A 7,210-nucleotide genomic window follows, 5' to 3' on the forward strand; every position below is an offset into this window, starting at 1 on the left:
ATGGCTGAGTTAGAGAAACGATGAGGTTGAAGAGATTGCTCTAGCACATACTCCAAGAAATATGGTGTCAGATGGAAGTCGTGCTGGTGGCGTGTGCCGTACTCCTGGACGTGAATGCTTGTTCTGGCCCATGCCACCCTACTACTCCTACTACTTACTTATATAGTACTAGTATCGAGGATTCGAGGTGCTGGTTACGTACAATATGGCTACAGTAAAAACACCCACACGACGCGCGAAGCATGTGAAGCTAGTACAAATAGTGTACTACTATTGTTGATTGACCTCATCCGATAACCTATTGCAATGCACGTACAATTATGTATTCGGAAAATATTTTTTTGCCTAGTCGCACCACTCACTCACAGAAGCAACTCGAAAGCCATTCATAAATTTAGTAAGTTTATCACAGGCATATCATTTTATTACATACAACAGGTCATCAACCCACATCGACAACGAGGATACATTATAAATACTAAAGTTTTCACCACACAATAAATAACAAGCAATAAAATGAACTTCAACTCAACCATTCCTCGGCGTTGGAAACGCTTGCTTTGAACCACAAGTGATTCTCTGGGACGGGCCATCTATTGTTGATCTCGGGACCAACGCAGGACTAATCATCCAGGCTGAAGCGGCCTACTATATCAGTACCAGGGTAGGGAACCACCCTAATGTCCAAGGTATAGACACAGTTGCTTCTCATAAATGGTACTAGTAGCATTGTGTCAACAGCAGTTGGATCACCTTTCACCATCATCGGATAGTTTAGTCCAAGGAAGAGAGAGTTTTCTCCAAGACTATCAATTCTGTACCAGGGAGAAGGTGTTGGCGCTAGCACACTAGTATCCATCCCGAATACCATGCAACGGGTGTTGGAATAGGTCTGGAGAGTGCGACCATGGGAGACAACACGTGCTCCCTCAGTAGTAACATCATCAGTGGGCTGTATACACACAAGGCCAGGCGCCACTGAGTATATACGTTCTTCTCGTCCTCATGCTCGTGATCATCACCATCGCCATCTCCCCCTTGGTTATAAAATTTTTCAAGTATAGGTGGTGGAATGTTCATAGGACCTTGGAAACACAAGAAGAAGGTTAATTAGTAAAGGGAAACTTGCTAACCTGCATGCATGTGGACGAAACAATTATAATTACGGTGGAAGACAAACGTACCGAAACTACGAGGATCCCATGCAAAAACAGTGCCATGAGCGGTGGAAGCAAACACAAGACCCTCGTATTGAATTGCATCACAGTACACATCCGTGTATAGAAATTGATTTTTGAGCAATATCCATCGAGTCAAACCACCAAGGACGGCAACAAGCTTGTCGAAGATAGCAACAACTTCATAGTTGTTGTAATTCCAAGAGCGGTTAGGAACTCGACAAATTGCTATCTTCCGTAGAAGACAGTCACCATGATCGTATTTGAATGTGCGTACAATACCGATGTGCTCAACCTCTGGGCAGTCTGCTGAGATTTTTGGAAGTGGAACCCGGTCATGAGTGTACACATTCACAAGTTCCCACTCACAGTTGGACCCAATGTAAACAACCCAATCTCCATTTGCGCCTGCCCAAGCCTTGCCCTCAAGCGATGGCATCTTAACATCATACGTATCATTATCAAGCGGCATCAACTTGCACAGGGTGAGGCCTCCGTCATGCCGGCGCCAATCATCAGGGTCACGGCGAAGAAGATAGGGGAGATCAAACCGCTCCTTGACTCTTGGGTTCCTTGTAATGATGTTATTAGTTGAGTCGAGAATGGGCTTGAACGAACCTGCCATGCTAGCCGAGGTGATGACGTCGCACCGGTCAATGAGTTCCTCCACCACGTCATCTTTCAGATCGGGGCAAGAATAACGGGGTCGTTTCCGACCTATTCCCTCCATGGAGAAGACGATCAAACAATGGCAGAAGAAAGGGTGAAGGCCTAAAGGAAAATGGAGGAGGGAGAGGAAGAGCGGGCGATAGCAGTTCCAAATCGAGAGGGAAAGGCGAAGAGTCGATGGACGGTTGTCAGTTTGCCACGGTTCACGAAGAGGCGCCCCGGCCTACACGTCCGTTCGGAAATACTCCTACTACTCGACGTTGTCTCACTAATATGTTGGAATGGGACCACATGTCAACGAAACATGGTGTGTAATTCTCGTGCAAAATGCGATCTGCCCGCGTTGGCCCGAGGTGCCGCATTAGTTTTTTTTTGAAAGTTTGCCGCATTAGTTATTGATCTTTATTTTTTTAACATGCAATCTGAATGGATAGCTCATGTGGTCATCACACGTGAGCGGATATAGTGATGGTTGATTTGCCCGAGCAACTTATTACTGTGGGAATATGGGAGTACCAGTGGATTCAAAGAACAGAGAAATGATGGTTGCTTCGTCCGAGCAACTTACTGTGGCGAAGGTGGGGCTCTGTGATTTGACTGCTCACTAGTCATTACTACTGCGGTGCAATGACCGGGGTGAATCTTTCCCTGAAGTTGTGTTGTGCACTCAATATTGCTGCATGGTAGGTGGAGCCGGATGAAGGATGTCCAACATGTCGGCGAAACGAAGTTGAATTGTTTCTGGCATTGCTATCAATCCTTCAGGATTTGTTTATATGTACGCATAATTTTGATGAAATTGTACTGTGATGCTATGAAGGTTTCAACTTTGGTTCCCGCAGGAAACAAAAGGTTTCAACTTAGGATTCATGTGTCTTGCCTTGAGATTATCTCATTACAACATTCCATCAAATACAAATGAAACTACCATGGCTAATGCATCTCAATGGTTCGCAGATCAGCGCCAATATTCACATCACAACTGAAGACAAAGTCGTGAGAAGGTGTACAAATAAAGAAAAACAATATAATTGATCGATACTGTTCGTAGGCATGGCTCCATTTCCTTGGCACAGTGTTCATTGCTTGGCAGCTAGTTTCACCCAGCTCTGTAGCTAAAAAAGAGGTGTATGAAGGACACCACAATCCGATCATTTTGTGCAGCTCCACTAAAATCGAGCGGACCATCCCTGTTTGCAAAGATATCCAGTCAGTGTGATTACAATAATAGTGGAACTAGATGATGAAACATAACACACATAAATAGAAGCCGATCACCTCTACGATCTCTGTTTAGGACTAACTTCTTGTTGGAGAAGATTAGGCACGGAGTTGGATGAGGAGGATAGCAAAACCAATCTCCCTTTCCGCAGTCCCACAGAAATGTAAAAACGTTGCTCGTGTGACATTTTGGTGGAACTGCACAAAACACTCTTCAGAAAAGTGATTTGTGCAGTTCACCAAAAGTTGCAATAGCAACAAGGTGAAAATGGATAGCCCTATTTGCAAAATGAGGTCGAAAGGAAACAATTACTGCCCAATAACACGAGTTGAAGACACATACACCGACAAAAAAGAAGCATGTTCCATGTAAAAAGGGAAAGATAGCACATGGTGGTTTATCAAAATGGTTTGAGGACGATATTGCAAGATGGAAAGTACACCGGCCGAGATATGATTAAAGCAAACAACTAAAGAAGATCCACATGCAGCAACGTGGGAAGATGGGCAGTGGAGCAAGGCTGGAGGAAGCTGTACCTGAGGGTCATCGGGATGTTACTAGGAGGGCGCCGGCGGCCGGGATCTGCCCATACTGCGGCAGCGAGCAAGTGGCGAAGGCCCTACCGCGCCGGAGCTTGGTCAGAGAGAACAGCGGGTACCGCAGATCAGGACGACCTGCCTCAACGCCGTTGAACAGAGAGACGATGCACATCCTCCCTTTCCGCCGGCGGACGGGATGCGGCCGGATCACTGACGAACGCTGAGAGAGAGAGGCCACGGCAGCCTTGTGTGAGATGGTGTGACGAGAGACAAACCCATTTTTCCATTTTCCCCACGGCAATCGTTTTATATTCTAGGCATGGTACCCGACCCTCCTTCGAGTAAACAACCGCTACACGCGTCAAATTATCACGTGGGCTGCCTTTTCATGCAGAAACAAACTCCACCGTGTACCTGCGCGGGTGTGGCCGGGAACGAGACGTGAGTACGTGCGTCTTGCATGCACTTCTTCTTTAGGTGCAGGTACGTATGTGGGTGGGTGTGAGAGATATGGTTTGTGCGAAACAGAGGCAATGTGTTGATGATATCTCAATCAGAAAACTATAACATATGCAATGTGTGTGAAACGGAGTCATGGACGTGAGATATCGATAGAATTGAAAATAGGGATGAAGAGTGTGGCTGCGCGATCGATAAAGAGTGCCATCGAATTTGTGTTTTCCCACGTCAAAGATACAGGGCAGCTGGCCTACTGGAATTTGAGAGGGCAGAGGTGTAGTTGTTCTCCGTGGCATGGATACCTACCTACAACGTTCGAATATCGGTGCGTGTGGGTGGGTGGGTGGGGGGGGGCGGGGTAGAGACTGGTCGACTAGTATATGTGTGGGGAAGGAGAGAGACCTAGCTATGTATTGAGGGAGATCGATCGACATCCATGGATATGTGTAGCAGAGGAATAAGGTTGGGAAAAAGACAAAGGTAGAGCATCAGAGGGTTGGTGGTGGAGTGGCGTCTCAAAATGGTGACATGCCTGCTAGACAAACGGAGGGTATGAGTGCAATATCAATAAGAGAGGGCGGGGGATGTCTGTCTGTCTATGCACGTGCATGTGAGAGACGGGTCGGGAGGTATTCAAGGATGATGAGGGGAGAAGATATGGTTGTGGTAAGCATGCATAACTACATAGGAAGATCAACCGTCGTGTGTCCAAGAAAAGGAGAGACATAACTAGCGAGGTAAGTGTATCGGTGCTTGGTGAAAACGAATTATAGTCGACCTGGCTATATGTAGGGAGATCAGTTCATATACATGCCTGCATGTGTTAGAAGCAAATAAGGTCCGGAGAGGCAGACAGGGGGAGAGGGTGTGGATAGGAGGTGGTGCGAGAGGCCTACCATGTCGAGGGGGGAGGAGTGTGCGAGCATGTGATAAATGAAAAGAGGGGAGGGAGTGTGCACCTGCGTGGAATCGTATTGGACATATGGGGGCATGGACGATGAGAAGAGAAGAGGGGAAGTATATATGTGTTTGTTGTAGGCACACTTGGCTAGAGAGGTATTTCAACTGGTGTGTGCCAGAAAGAAGGAGTCGGGGGCCTACACACACCATTGGTGGACGACCTAAAGAGAAATAATGAACGTGCGCGATGGAGGGGACGCTAAGGGTGTGTGAGGGGGGCGGGCGTGTGCATGCACAATAGAAAGTTAGCGCTAGCTAGCTACAAATAGAAGAGGATCGTGAAGGTGTAAAAGACGAACAAAGATCATAATTCATTATAAAAAAGTGGATACGGATACTTGAAGAAGATATCATAATGTAGAACATTGATTATAATTTGGGCTAATGTGTGGCTTTTGCAACTCAGGTCTAAATACTTGTCATAATGTAGGGGGCGGGGCACTATACTTTGTGTGATAAACACGGTGTACGTATGGAACATGGTTTAGATTATGAATATATAGTTAGTACATCAAATGTACTATTATTTGGAATCAACATCAAGTGTATTCAAAAAATAGAATTCGAGTTCATGTAGTACACATAGTTCATATCTATCTCTATAGTAATCATGTGGTGTGTTATTAAGGTAATACACGAATGATGGTTGAAGTTGGCAACAATCATGATTGTAGACTCTTATTGAAATAGAGAAACGAATTCAAATTTAGTTCGAATTGCAGCGGTAGTATAGACATTTGGAATGCACTAAAATGTTGGTATGAGTAGGTTACATGCATTATACAACAAGCGAAAAAATTTAATCGGACATAACATGGATTCATACTCCCTCCTTCCATCTATATAGGGCGTAATGAGATTTTTAAGACCACCTTTGACTATTGAGAAGATTAATAGTACATGACATGCACAATGTGAAAATTATATCATTGAAAGAACCTTTCACAGACGAATTTAACGGTGTGCTTTGTGTAAGTTGCATGTCATATATGATTGCTCTAATATTTGGTCAAAGTTAGCATCAAAAAAGGCATTAGGCCCTATATAGATGGAAGGAGGGAGTAGCTTTGAATAGCATTTGTATAGTAAAACGGGGCAAGACTCTCTCTTTTTGTGGTGTGAATAGTTTTATTTTTTCATTTTATTTTTGGTTGAGGGAAGTGCAAATTTATTTGGTACGTACAAGTACAATATTACTACATGTTAGGCTTGTCCCTAAAATTCAACCCGTGTCTTGTTATATCCCGAAAATTCAGATATCGTGCTCTCAAAACTGGCGCCTTCACAACCCGTGCCTTGCTATCCCGAAATTACGACGCGCGCGAAAACTCCCTCCAGCTGCCAAATCCCGACATGTGAAATCCCCCTTCTAACCCTGAGCCGAAAGGGCCACTAGTTCAAATCGGTGGGGGGTACTTTTGTAACACACCCTACTTTTTGGACAAGCGCGTCCCCAAGTCATGCTTCACCCCCTCCCATCGCCCCCTTTTCGCCATTCGAGATCCCAGGCCGCCATAACCTCTCCGCTCCAGCCGCGAAACCCCACCCTCCTCTGTCCGCCATGTCACCGCTGCCCAGCCGGAGCCTCTTCCCCAACAACGTCGTCCACCGCAACAACTCGACGTCCCTCGTCCACCTCCCCGGATGAGGATCCGTCGTCCATCTTGCTGTCCCGCCGGTTCAGCCGCCCCGTCCTCCACCTCCAAGGAGCTGCTCCGACGATGGCCTCGTCTATCACGGCTGCTCCATCCCCATAGCGCCGCCTTAACCTGCTCCACCGGAACGCAGCATCCTCACCGACTCCTCGGACGAAGCCGAGGCCTACTTGGCGCCACCAAAGAGGTTGTACACTCATCGCATCGCACCTTCTCCTTAACTCGACCTCCCGGCGCTGACGGTGCTCCATCCCGCACCCCCATGGAGCGGCTACCTTGAAGCCGACGCCGCGGGCAACATCTCCATGAAGGCTCTCCCCCAGTGCGAGGCCCCTTCGGCGGCGGCGGCCATACCAGCCGGAGCTGCTGCTGCTGCTCTGGCTCTCGCTCGCTCGCTTGCGCTACTGCTGCTCCGGCTCTCGCTCGATCACTCGCTCGCCCAGCTGCTGCTGCTGCTCTCCCCCTCGCTCGTGCTGCTGCTCTGCTCCGATTAAGCCACACTTCAGTCGACTGAATCAACTTTTGGGT

Source organism: Triticum aestivum, chromosome 5B (assembly GCF_018294505.1).
Source record: "Triticum aestivum cultivar Chinese Spring chromosome 5B, IWGSC CS RefSeq v2.1, whole genome shotgun sequence".
NCBI lineage: Eukaryota > Viridiplantae > Streptophyta > Magnoliopsida > Poales > Poaceae > Triticum > Triticum aestivum.